The 13,489-nt window shown below is 42.0% G+C and overlaps 1 long non-coding RNA gene across 1 annotated transcript in view; it reads left to right on the top strand.

Moving 5' to 3' along the window:
- The window catches only part of LOC117045103, a 35,544-nt gene extending 22,697 nt beyond the window's left edge, over positions 1–12,847 (top strand). The window contains exon 2 of the long non-coding RNA XR_004426396.1: positions 12,766–12,847. This is a non-coding gene — a long non-coding RNA (uncharacterized LOC117045103). The remainder of the gene's footprint in view (positions 1–12,765) is intronic.
- The last annotated feature ends 642 nt before the right edge of the window (positions 12,848–13,489 follow it).

Below are 13,489 nucleotides of genomic sequence, written 5' to 3'. Positions count from 1 at the left end.
TAGGATCTCCTGTGGGCTTGCTACTGTGTGAGAAAGAAATCCTGCAGGGGCGGGAAGCTGAGGAAGAGAATCAGTTGGTCTGGATGATCCTTGGGGTCCCTTCCAACTCTACAATTTTATGATTCTGTGACCCCTTCAGAACTTTTCATGTGTTTAAATAGCTAAGGTTGAGTCACTTCACAGACTATACATGATCTAAACACAGGAAAGTAAGGGGTGGGTGTGTGATTAGGATTGTAATGGAAGGGCGCTTCCATTTCTTCACCTTACACGGAACCTAAAAGGTGAGTCATCAAGCCAAAATAAAAGGGAAAGGACTCTTGTTGAAGCTTACTCAGGAGTAAATTTACACATCAAAACTCATTGAAAGGGTTTGCATGGAACCAAGAAGAGGGGTGGGTGGCAAAAAAAACCTCAGAGAGAAAGAAAGGAGAGAGAGAAAAAGCATTTAAAAAGGAAGTCAGAGGGCTGATGTTATGCAAATATAGTCTTTTAATGATCCTAGGACCAAATAAATCCAATTCAAAACCCAAACTCAGATAGACAATTGCTGCATGTGGAAGTTCTACTTTTGAAAAAAATAATTTGCTTATACTGGAGGGATACTGATTTCCCCTTTGGTCATACAGTAATAATACTTATTAGGGATCCTTTGTATTCAAATGATACATTGCCTACATTGCATTCCCTTTATGAATTCACGGTGCTCCAGAAAATGATCACAGGGTGACATCTTGCCCATCTTTGGGGGTTCACTTTGGCTTTGGTCTTGTGCTCAAGAGGTATAGCCTCTGTGCATGTACAGGTGCCTGGAGGATTTGGAGTTATCCGACCCCCGAGCCATCTGAAGTTTTCTTAATGTTTAAAGTATTATTATGTTTTTGTACATTGTTTTTTTATGTCTCATTTTGACTCAAGAAAATCACCATTTTATAGTTCAAATCGGGGAAAATAAATACAGTAAATGGACAAAAGTACAAAGAACATGCATTGCCTCATATTACACAGCTGACAGCTCGCAGTAACTTCCACATTGGTATGAGGTTGTGTGCACTAACATCTTCTTGACTTTCATCAGTAAAACAACCCCACATCCACATTCTACACTGCTTCACACATTAAACGCTTGCCTCTGCCTGAGACTCAGGAAACACTGGGAAAGGAAAGGAAGTCACCATTGGAGGTGGTAACAACAAAACTGACCAATCACGGTGCTCGATTCCAACTCCTACTTCACACATTAAACGCTCGCTTCCATCTGAGACTCAGAAAACACCATGACAGGAAATGAAACCACCATCGGGGGGTAGCAACGGAACTGACGATTCACCGTGCTATTCAACGGAACTGACGATTCACTGTGCTAGAGAAGAAACTTAAAATTTCAATTTTTTTAGTTCATTCTCCTGTTAGATTCACAAAATGTTTAGGGGTATGCATACCCCTGCGTCGTCCCCCGAAAAGTACTGTTTTTATATATGTTGGAAGCTGCCCAGAGTAGCTGGGGCAATCCCATCAGATGGGTGGGGTATAAATAGTAAAATTATTATTATGGAATTGGATGTCCCTATTTTCACTGGAGAAATGTTGAAGGGTATGCATAAACTGAGGCCCCTGTTTGGGTCCTGGAAGCCGTGTATGGATCCTGGGTGCTGTATTAGGGTTATGTTGGGTGCAGCTGCAGTGTAACACGCCGTTTGCTTCTTACCCAGTCCTACAAATGGAAAGCTCTAGTTTTTCAAAAAGGTACTTTAAAAGAAAAAGAAAGAAAACCCTGCAATCACAGGGAGGGGGGAACTCTTAAAGGTACCCTCCAGAGGGCCATGTCGATATGCATTGTAATTCCATCAGAGCTGAATCAAGCGAATGAAAGGAGAAAGGCACAGAACTCTAAAGGGGCCCAAATCTCTCACGGCTGAACCATAAAAGGATGAAATATACAAAGGATATACAATATAAGCATCTGCCAGGGTGCCAGATTCGTGTTTTTTAATGGCTTTCCAGCACCCCCTGCCTGCAAATATCCGACTCTCGTAGTAAACAAGTATACGGGAGGAAATCTTGCTCATTTACCGACTGAGTTTGCATTTCTATGTACTATAAAGAAAATGCTATAAATGACAAACTGGTCTGGAGTGAATAAAGAGGGCTGTTTGCATTTTTCTCTCCCCGACCCCCTGGGTGGTAGAACTGATATTATTTCTTTGGGGATAAGAGATCAGTTATCCTTTTCCCTTATTCCCCAAGTAGTTCCACAGAAAACGAGAGAGAGAGAGAGGTGTTAGTTAATTTTGCTCCTGGGATGGCAACACACAAGAAGTAGACTTTCCAAACCTTTCCTTAGTGTCTGTGGAAATGAAGATGTTATCTGGAGTGCCAGTGTTAAGGGACTTGTAACAGAGACTGAAAAACTCCTGGAGTTTTTCGGATTACTTGGCATCTATTTAAAAATAAATAAATGCAACCATTCAATTTATGGTTTTGAGGCCAGGAGACGGCACACACAGAGAGATATTTCTATCATGGCCAGGGCTGAATCAGCAGCAGACATCGGGTGTAACAGCAGTGTACTATATATATGTGTGTGTGTGTGTGTGTGTGTGTGTGTATTTAATGGCTCAGTACAGCTGGCATTGGGCTAAAACCATTCCCCCGGCCATTGATACTACGAAAATATCTGAATCTCTATGACAACACAGCTATTGCTGACATCACTATTCTGAATCTACTCACTTTATGGTGCGAGCTAGAGAGAAACATGTGAGACAAGCACTTTGGGAAGTCCCCGATTCAACCCCCAACTTCTCCAGCTAGGGCTGGGAACATCTCCTGCCATTACATAATGAAGTTAAATAAGGAGCTATGGAAGATAGTTCCAAGAGGGATGAAGGCAAGCGGATGGAAGAGGGTGTTGATGTCTGAACTCTCCCTTTGATGCAGTCTGCAACAGTCCTGGGGGAGTGGAGGGATAATAATCATAGGAGGAGCCACCTGCCTTACAAAGGCATACCTTCCAGCATTTCTCCAATGAAAATAAGGATGTCCCCTTCAACATTTCTCCAGTGAAAATAGGGATATTCTATTTCACACCCTCCAACATTTCTCCAATGAAAATAAGGATGTCCCCTTCAACATTTCTCCAGTGAAAACAGGGACATCCTATTCCACACCCTCCAACATTTGTCCAATGAAAAGAGGGATGTCCCCTTCAACATTTCTCCAATGAAAACAGAGACATCCTATTCCACACCCTCTACATTTTTCAAATGGAAATAGGGACATCCTATTCCTTACCCTCCAACATTTGTCCAATGAAAAGAGGGATGCCCCCTCCAACATTTCTCCAGGGGTGTCAAGGACCATTTTTCTAGAAAGTGAGGTGCAGGAGCTCCTTTGTTCTCTTAAACAGTCATACCTCGTGTTGCGTACGTTCCGTGTTGTGTACGTCCGAGTTACAGACCTCCGCAACCTGGAAGTCCTCCACGGAGCCCGCACGACGCACGGGTGCGCAGAAGCGTTCTGCGCAGAAGCGCAAAAACTCACGAACTTCCGGGTTTTTTCTTTTTTCTTTTTTGTTCGTTCGCGTTACGTACGCCTGGGTTACATGGCCCGACCCGGAATGGATCACGTACATAACACGGGGTACCACTGTAACAGCAATGGTGCACATCTGAGAGTTGTCAGCCCCGAGTTCTAGTTATTTCCAGCTGAAAAAAAGCCCCAGGGACATCCTATTCCTTACCCTCCAACATTTCTCTGATGAAAATAGGGACATCCTAAGGCAAAGCAGGACATTCTGGGATCAAATCAGAAACTGGGACAGCTTCTGTAGATCTGGGAATGTCAGTGGAAAATAGGGACACTGGGAGGGTATGTAAAGGCTGCATGAGAAGAAGAACTTCTTGGTGATTGTTTGTGTTATTGATAGATGACTGACTTTTATTAAAGCATTTAGACAGGCATTGTCTTTTATATTAAAACAAGCAGTTGAGCTTCATTAGTAAATAGCACAGTCTGTTCTTACTGGAAGTCTGAGGATACCTCTGACTCTCTACAGTCATAACCTTTAAATGTAAAGAATATTTAGATGTAAAGATGGATGCATGGAAAGAAAGAGCACTGCTTGCCCATTGGTTGACTTTTGTGTGAATACAATTGGCATAGTCTCAATTGCAGAGCAGAATGGAGCAATTTTAACACAGAGAGGGATTGTGAGGACTATGCCAATTGCTAGCTCCTCTTTATTTCTGTATGCGAGGCCTGAACATGAGGCCTGCAAAATGGAACAGAGCCCACCAGCTGGGTATTGTGGCCCAAAAAGTGCGGCACCCCCTTTCTCAGGCAACTCCCTGATTTTTTGCAGTCCTGAGTAGGATAAAAGATGGAGAGATTTACTCAAGCTGCTGGTGGGATGGATTCTGCTTGGCGGGTCACTGAGTTGTGAGGGTTTCTCTGTGAACCTCCCTGAGACCTCCATGTATAGGGCGGTATATACATTGTTGTTGTTGTTGTTGTTGTTGTTGTTGTTGTTGTGTTACTTTGGTTCTTGAATGTAATACATTCCAGGAGTCCATTTGACTCCCAAAACCATTCAAAAGCCAAGGCGCAGCTTCCGATTGGCTGCAGGAGTTTCCTGCACTCAACCGAAAGCTGCAGAAGCCGTGTCAGACATTCAGTTTCCAAAAAACATCCGCAAACCGGAACACTTACTTCTGGGCTTGCGACATTCAGGAGCCGATTTGTTCAGGAGAACAAGCCTTTTGAGAAGCAAGGTACCACTGTAATAATAATAATAATAATAATAATAATAATAATAATAATAATAATAATAGTGATGTCATCGCACAACCAATGACTCCTCCACCGGACCATGCTTCATCATTCGGAAGACAATGTTTACCTCAACATTCACTGGGAAATCTGAAATGGGCCTCATGATACATCTTGATTAATATATTTAAAATTTGATTTGTATCAATTTTGGTTTGATTCGAGAATCATTTATAATTCATACAATAATAAATACGAAATGACAGAGAAACGTTTTGCAGGGATGACTATTCTTTTCAAACTTTTAGCAGCCTGAGGCGGAGGAGGGAGGAAAAATAGAACTGTGTTGTCAGCCACCCCCCCCCCCTTCAACTGCATGCTACCGGCAACCTGTTTGTAAGTCATACATTCAGAATGAAATAGTTTAAATGATGAAAAGGAACAAAATCATGAAAAGGAACATCATGTTATCAAATATAGCCCTATTTGGATGTTTGTTAACTGTGAACCTGATCTTCCCGCAATGAGCAGAAAGGCTGGAAGTGGGATTGTATTTACATTCAGCTGAACACACACTATGTTCTATGGCTTTCCCAGTAGTAATGTATGGAAGTGAGAGCTGGACCATAAAGAAGGCTGATCGCCGAAGAATTGATGCTTTTGAATTATGGTGCTGGAGGAGACTCTTGAGAGTCCCATGGACTGCAAGAATATCAAACCTATCCATTCTTAAAGAAATCAGCCCAGAGTGCTCACTAGAAGGACAGATCCTGAAGTTGAGGCTCCAGTACTTTGGCCACCTCATGAGAAGAGAAGACTCCCTGGAAAAGACCCTGGTGTTGGGAAAGATGGAGGGCACAAGGAGAAGGGGACGACAGAGGATGAGATGGTTGGACAGTGTTCTCGAAGCTACTAACATGAGTTTGGCCAAACAGTGAGAGGCGGTGAAGGATAGGCGTGCCTGGTGTGCTCTGGTCCATGGGGTCACGAAGAGTCGGACACGACTGAACGACTGAACAACAACAACAACAGAACACACACACAGGGGCGGAGGAAGCGGGGTGCGGTAGAGGCGGGCCGACCTGGGTGTCACCACTGAGGGGGGTGACAAAATGCCAGGCGGCACTCACTGTGGGGCCTGCAGCGCGCTCGAACTACACTTCTCTCCTGGGAGAGTCGTGGTGGCTTGGGTGCCCGCTGTCTCCACCTCAGCTGTTGGGCAGCTGAGTGGGAGGAGGCAGGCAGACTCCTTGGAAGCCCCGCAGAGCGTCCTGCCCCGGCTTGCCCTGCCCTGTGGTCGGCTGGCCCCACCCCTGGGTGCAGGGCACATGCGCCACCCCAGGCACCTGATTTGTTTGCTCCACCGCTGCACACACCTCCCTTAGGTGCTGCCTGCCCATGATGGTAAGGTTTAATGGATATTCTACGGTTGACATATGTCTGGAATTTCCTGGACATATCCGGAATATTGCAGATATATGGCAACCCTTGTCAATAGTTTCACTTTTGTCAATTTTCAATAAAATTTGGTCAAAACTGTCTTTTTTCAGGTTTTGCCAAAAAAGCTCATCTATCTATCTATCTATCTATCTATCTATCTATCTATCTATCTATCTATCTATCTATCTTTTTAATAATCTTTTTTATTCAGTTTTACAAACATACAATATATTTACAATTCATTACTTGTTGAACCTTTTGTATTTTGGCCTCTCTGGGCCAGGACTTCCCTCAAGCCTTCCATATGGTTTCCAAAAAATTCTTTCTTTGTTTTTATATTTATTCCATATATTATTGCTTTGATATTCATAACTAACATAATCATTGCTTATTTCATCATACAATAATATTTATTCTTAACTACAAAGCCTCCTGTAAGCCTACTAACGTATTTAATTGTGTATTTTTCTTCAAATAATTAACAATTTTTTTCCAATCCTCAATAAATTTCTGATCTCGCTGTTCTCTAACTCTCCCTGTCATTTTATCTAACTCCACATATTCCAACATTTTCATAATCCATTCCTCTTTTGTCGGCAATATGTCCTGTTTCCATTTTTGTGCCATTAGAATTCTGGCTGCTGTTACCATATATTGAAAAAGTTTTGTATCATCTTTTTAATTTCTGTACCTGTAATGCCTAATAATAAAGATTCTGGTTTTTTGACAAAATTATATCCTACTATCTTTTTCAATTCGTTATATATTTCATTCCAATAATTTTTAACTTTTTTACATTCCCACCACATGTGGTAGAAAGTTCCAACATTTTCTTTACACTTCCAGCACTTGTTGTCACCTTTATGCATTTTTGCCAATTTTGCTGGAGTTATGTACCACCTGTATATCATTTTGAAAATATTTTCCTATCTATCTATCTATCTATCTATCTATCTATCTATCTATCTATACATACAGGAATGTGTATACCATGATTTAATGCATGGACATAACAATTAAAACAACACAATCTCATGATAACACAAGAACCAGGATGTCAGGTTCTATTTGCCCAGAGGTTGAGGTCTTCTGGAGTTGTCCTATTCTAGGCTCCCCCACCTAGAAAAATGAGGCGGGTGGTTATCAGGGAGATGTCCACATTTGTGGTGATGGTCCATTTACGGAAAGCCTTTCCCAGAGAGGCTCAACTGGTGCCCATGCAGTGGTCTTTTGTGAATGAGGCGGAGACCTTCTTCCCAGTACTTTTAATTGCAATCTTAGTTTTTCTACTGAGTTCTTGTTTGCTGGATTTTTGTGCTGGTTCTAACCACGTGGTTTATTGTAGCTGCTGTGTATTATGCTGATTGTTGTTGGGGTTTTTAGCCAGCCTATTTTGATTTATTTTATCTTGTTTTTAGTGTTTTTATTGTGAACTATGACTTGTAGTTTAATACTCATGTGAACCACCCAGGGAACTTGGTTAGATGCACTAAATAAATATTTACCTAGCCGTATCTGGACAGATCCTGAAGTTGAGGCTCCAGTACTTTGGCCACCTCATGAGAAGAGAAGACTCCCTAGAAAAGACCCTGATGTTAGGAAAGATGGAGGGCACAAGGAGAAGGGGACGACAGAGGATGAGATGGTTGGACAGTGTTCTCGAAGCTACTAACATGAGTTTGGCCAAACTGCGAGAGGCAGTGAAGGATAGGCGTGCCTGGCGTGCTCTGGTCCATGGGGTCACGAAGAGTCAGACACGACTGAACGACTGAACAACAACAACAATCTGGGCAGTATTGGCCAGTTGTGGCCATCAGTGTCTGCCATCAATGTCTTTCCCCCCACCTACAAAGTTGTCGTCATCGTATTTGCTTGCGCTTCCGAAAGTTTTGCTCTCAAATGTTACTATTGTGAAATATTTACATCCCAGAAAGCCAAATTTCTTATTAAGGGAAGGCAATCCTAAACGTCCATTTATAGCGAGGGAATACATAGCCCTCTTGACTTTCTTCTTGACAGATAACTTCTCAGTGGATAAGACACTGTTTTCCTCAGAGGTTACTTAATCTTGAAGACTCATTAATCAACTGGGATAAACTTCGTGCTCCAAACAGGTGTTTAATTGAATAGGTTTTTCCATCCATCCAATTTATGTTAAAATCCCCTTGCTAATTAGTTCAAACTTACTCCCAAGTCGATTGCAATCAATTGTATCACTACATGTTTTGGTGAAAAAGTCATTGTTGAATTATGAAAATAGTAAGATTTGGCTCCATGCTTCTAAGTCCATATTTTGAAGAGGACCCTTAATGGTTTACAATGAATGTCCTTCCAAATTAGTGTGCATTGCAGATATTTGTGTGTGACTACAGTGATTTACGATGCTTCTTTTTTTTTACCATTGTGGCTAAAATGATCTACGGTGCCAGTTTGGTTATTATGTTCCAGTTGGCAATAATACACAGCAGACAAATTGTTGCCTTGGGCCCTTATTGTTATCGTATGTTACATGTAGAAACTAGGGCTGCCATACGTCTGGATTTCCCCCGTGATTTGAAAGAAGTTGGAATTGACGTCCGGGGAGAATTTCCAGAAGGTGTCACTTTTTCTTTGGATCTTGGAGCTCAACAATTTCGGTGGTTTCCCGAAAGAAGCTCAGCAACTTTCGGTGTGTCCTGGGTTTTCACTTTTTTGAAATATGGCAACCCTAGCAGAAACAATTCAGTTTTTGACAATGATCTCAATGAAAGTGAAAAGGTTTCGCTAGTGCTGTAATTGAATGTCACCTACAGCAAAATGTAGAGATGGACAGAGAGGGTCTGGCTTGGGTGAAACATCTTTGGAATTCTGACCTGAAGAGTTTTGATAAGCGACTTTTTGCAGGAAGGCTCTCAACAACAACAACAAAAAAACATCAACAATTTTGGGACCTCCCTCAACAGAATTTGGGCCTGTGAGAAAATGTGGGGGGGCCCTGGTGTCAAAGAGGTCCTCCCTCCACCTGTTCTAATGTAACATTGTAGTCAGTCTTATCTGAAGCTAGAAAGCAAGGCAACAATCGCAATGTTCCCCTTTTTGCTCTGTTCTTTTCCAAGGCATTCCTGTACTTCGAAAGACACACACCGGGGGGGGGGGGGTTTAAGATGCATTAGTACCTCTGGGTTGTTTTTCTTTAAGTGTAGATGCTGAGGGTTTTCTACAGCTTTGAGTAGTGGGGGGAGGGAAAGGACATTATTCTGTCCTCAAACATATACATTTCCTGTTGCATTTGAGATTTAGGTCATACTTTTCAGTTTGTTTTTTTAAAGGGGACGGCATCATTCTTCCAGAGAATCAGGTTTATTTTAATGCCAATCATACATTTCTACAGAATTGTGGAATTCAAGCATACACATTTTTATATATATATAAAAATATTAGTGGGACAAATGGAAGAGGAGGGTTTATTTCCTGCGCGAAGTTTAGTCCAATGGGATTAGAAACAGCTGAGATATTAAACCTTGAAAGGGGGATTTATAATAGAAAGGCTGACAGAACTTTAATTATAGCCAGTAGCACTTTGGCATACTTAAATGTACTCTGTTTTCATAAGGACACTCTCCGAAACCAGGAGAGGGAGAAAGTGAGAGGTTACACATGAAACTGCTCTGGAATAATTGTTGGGGAAATATAAGCTTTTAAACAAATTTTGAAAGACCCAAACACATCTACATTTATAGATAAATTACTAAAGTGATTTATCATTTCCAGCATCATTTACAGTGGTACCTCGGTTTAAGAACAGTCCAGTTTAAGAACGATTTGGTTTACAAACTCTGCCAAACTGGAAATAGTGTCTTGGTTTGAGAACTTTACCTCGGTCTAAGAATGGAATCCGAACGGTGGAAGGGCACCGGCGGCAGAAGGCCTCATTAGGGAAAGCATGCCTCGGTTTAAGAATGGTTTTGGTTTAAGAACAGACTTCCGGAATGGATTAAGTTCGTAAACCGAGGTACCACTGTAATGTATATAAGTGACACAGAGGTGTTCAGTTGCATGACCTCCCCCTCCTCACGTGCTCAGGTTCAGTTGCTGAAGAGGGCCATCTCCCCAAATTTCTGAGTGCTGAACCAAACCTTGTGTCAGGGACCGTGCTGAGGAGGGCTGCACTGAGACGATCGGTGGGAGCCACCCCTCCCCCTGACCCTGATTCTGCTCTTGAATCTTCCCAGGAGCAGGTGGACAGTATAGATTTGGAACAGTGGTTTGCAGAGGGGCATAGTTCAGAAGGCAGAAGCTGGGAAATACTGGATGGGGAACAGCTAGCAAAAGAAACACTAGAAGAGAGAGAGTTAATAGATTCACAGTCTTTGGACAGCATCTCCCCCCCCCCCCAGGACATGGAGAGCTCAGAATGTGTTAGAACAGAAAGCGCAGCAGGTACAAGCTCAGATTACAAGACATAGGAGTGATATAGATTAATAGGGATGGAGAAGAGAGTGAGCTTTAATTGGGAGCACCGCCATTCTAGGAGACATGTTTTTTGTTCTCGCACTGTGATTAGCAAAGATTCTAACTGGTAAGAAGTTCCTTTTGTTTGATCTTTTGTTTACTGCCACGGGGGGAAAGCTGATTCCCCAAAGCCTGACACCTTGTGGTAGCACAACACCCCTAATAAATAAAACCGACCTACCTATTTGAGGATGGTTGTTAAGGATTACTGAGATAAATCACCCAGCAAGCAAGCTATACAAATGCTAAGTATCATCAAACACACATGATTTTTATAAATGGCACTGCATGCCCATGTACATCTCCTTTTCTAAGCCTTGTGCATGACTATATCGGGGTGGGGAGACACGTTGTGTTAAATAACATTCCTCACTTTGAACCATTAGTGGAAATAAAGAGAATTTAGGGCCAGTCTACATGTTACTTTGGTCACATATCCCCACTCTTTGGGTTCATCTAAACAATCTAAGGTGTGAACTGTTAGCCCATTGATCCCAGTTGTGTCATGGTGCATTTCAGATTCCCACTGGACCTGGAGGTCGCAGCAGTGACAGCTTGACACCTCGCTGAAATGAGCAGGCAAACTTTGACAAGTGAAAACAGTATCCCCAAGTGATTTCAATATAATGTGTGAACTCCCTCTCAGCTCCTGGAGTTTGGTTGTTAATCAAGAAGATTGCTCATCTCCGACTCTGAATAGTCTTTTGTTGTGCTTTTAAAATCTGTACAGCAAGGAAACATTCAATAAGTGTATTTTCTATCACTATCTATTCAGTCACCCATTCAATAAGGATCAGTGTAGTCTAAAGGTTAGCGGGGTTTGGATGCAAATCACTTTGCCATGAAACCCATCTCTCAAGTCTACTCCACCTGCTATGGGGATAAGTGTGTGCTGCTTGGAGCTATTTAGCAAACAGGCAGGATATAATGGAATCATAGAATTGTATAATTGTAGAGTTGGAAGTGCCCCGAGGGTCATCTTATCCAACCCCCTGCAATGTACGAATCTCAACCAAATCATCCATGACAGACAGCAACCCAACCTCAGCATAGAAACCACCAATGAAGGAGAGTCCACTATCTTCTGACAGAGCCTTTCCAATGTCAAATAGCTCTTACCACCAGAAAGTTCTTCCCGGTGTTTAGTCGGAATCTCCTTTCTTGTAACTCCGGAGCTGAAGAAAACCAGCTTCCTCCATTTCCCATATGATAGTCATTTAGATGTTTGAAGATGGCTATCCTATCATCTCTCAAGTCTCCTCTTCTCCAGGCTAAACACACCCAGCTCCCTCAACCGTTCCTCATAAGGCTCCGTTTCCAGACCATTCCTGACAAACTTAGTTGGTCTCTAAGGTGCTACTGGAAGGAATTTTTTTTTATTTTATTTTTTGTTTTGACTACAGCAGACCCACGATTACCTACCTGTAATTGATCATGTTGGTTACTCTGCTCTGCACACCTTCCAGCTTGTCAATATCCTTCTTAATTTGTGGCCCAGAACTGGGTGAAGGGCTCTAGGTGTGGTCTGACCAAGGCAGAACAGGGCAGAACTATTACTTCCCTTAACTGGGACACTACACTTCTGTTGATGCAGCCTAGAATATGTATATGTATCATATACATATGTATATGTATAAATCTCTGCATTCCAGAAACACCAACAGCCTCCACTGACCTTTATCCCAAGAAAACCAAGCCCCAGGGAACATCCTGGAACCCTGGAAACCACTCACTGCCTGGAGACTGAGTTGCAGACCGTGCTAATTTTCTATAAAAAGAGGTGTTGGAATTCACCATGAACGCCTCCCTTGTTCTCTTATAATGGCGCCCATCTGAGAGGTGCCAGAACTGAGTTCCGCTGAGTTCCAGCTGAAAAAAAAACCCTAGTTGCGGATAACATTTTCTATAACCGTAAAGCACAGAAAACCATTTCTAGGATCAAGATTTGGTAACCGGACAATCTAGGCAAGTGAACACTCAGTGAGAAGATTTTTATTTTTGTCAAATTGCAATGTAGGGGAATCTAAATGTTCACCTTCTCCTCCCGCTTTATGTCTTTTACAGGTTTTGAACAACCACCACAGCAGCAGCCGCCCACACGGAGTAGAGCAGAGAGTTTAAAGCAGTAAAAGTTGTTCTTAATTTCCATTGATTCACTTTGCATATATCAAAGAACATTTTACGACACACCGTTGTGCTGATGGAGGTACAAGCAAGGCACTAAGCATAATGTATAGGCCATGCTGAATGATTTATTGAACTGACTGGTTAGTATAAAAAAGGAAGAAAAAAAAACAAGCAAGGGACTAATCTGATTTATGGTTCTAATTTTGTTTGGTCACAGTGTTCCTTGCCTTTTTGTCGGGTGGAAGAATTACCATGAATGATAAACTTCAAGTAATCATTACCTCTGGCATTTGTAAGTGTGCTTAAGCCGCATACTTAATTACAAAAAAAACAAAGATGTATTATTTTCACACAGTTTTATCCTGCTGCTGAAGACCTTGCGAGTTCGAGGTGTTTAAATATCAGTTATTAAGAGGCTAATAAATAGAGGTCCAATGTTTAGCCAATTCATCAGCTAGGTTAAATGATTGTGGCTGTGATCTGCCGCCAGGTAGGATATACGTAATTCCTTGGTTGTAAGCCCAATGGAATTCAGTGGGACTTACTACTGAGTAGATGTGTCTAGGATAGTGTTGGAAAACCCTTTTGATCAGATAAAAAAGATGCCCTATTAATTAGGCAATAGATATTAAAAATAAAAGTGAGTCCAGCCATTGAAGCA

Source organism: Lacerta agilis, chromosome 4, assembly GCF_009819535.1.
Source record: "Lacerta agilis isolate rLacAgi1 chromosome 4, rLacAgi1.pri, whole genome shotgun sequence".
In the NCBI taxonomy this organism is placed as follows: domain Eukaryota; kingdom Metazoa; phylum Chordata; class Lepidosauria; order Squamata; family Lacertidae; genus Lacerta; species Lacerta agilis.
The sequence above is the reverse complement of the archived record's forward strand: the minus strand, read 5'-3'. Positions and strand labels throughout refer to the sequence as shown.